The sequence below is a fragment of the Phaethon lepturus genome, unplaced genomic scaffold (assembly GCF_000687285.1).
Source record: "Phaethon lepturus isolate BGI_N335 unplaced genomic scaffold, ASM68728v1 scaffold18187, whole genome shotgun sequence".
Taxonomy (NCBI): domain Eukaryota; kingdom Metazoa; phylum Chordata; class Aves; order Phaethontiformes; family Phaethontidae; genus Phaethon; species Phaethon lepturus.
This window is the reverse complement of record NW_010552751.1, coordinates 2,508-2,774: the sequence shown is the minus strand read 5'-3', so window position 1 is coordinate 2,774 and position 267 is coordinate 2,508.

The following is a 267-nucleotide window of genomic DNA, read 5'->3' as shown; positions in this document are numbered from 1 at the left end:
GGCAGAGCGATTTTCAGCAGGCTCTTCCCTCCTGCCTCCTCCAGCAGGCAGGGCTCATGCCTTAGCCTGCTGAGACAGCAGGTGGGATGTATTAAAAGTGACCACTTGCTTGCTTTATTCCCATCTGCCCCCGGAATTTCCAGCGCAGCCTGACAGAAGCTCATTTCTGCAGAATGCAGGCCCTGGTTGAAAGACATGGAAATTTTAGTATGTGAGTTTTAGACCCAGGGACACTGCTTGGTTCCTCTGCAAGTGCCAGCTCTAGTC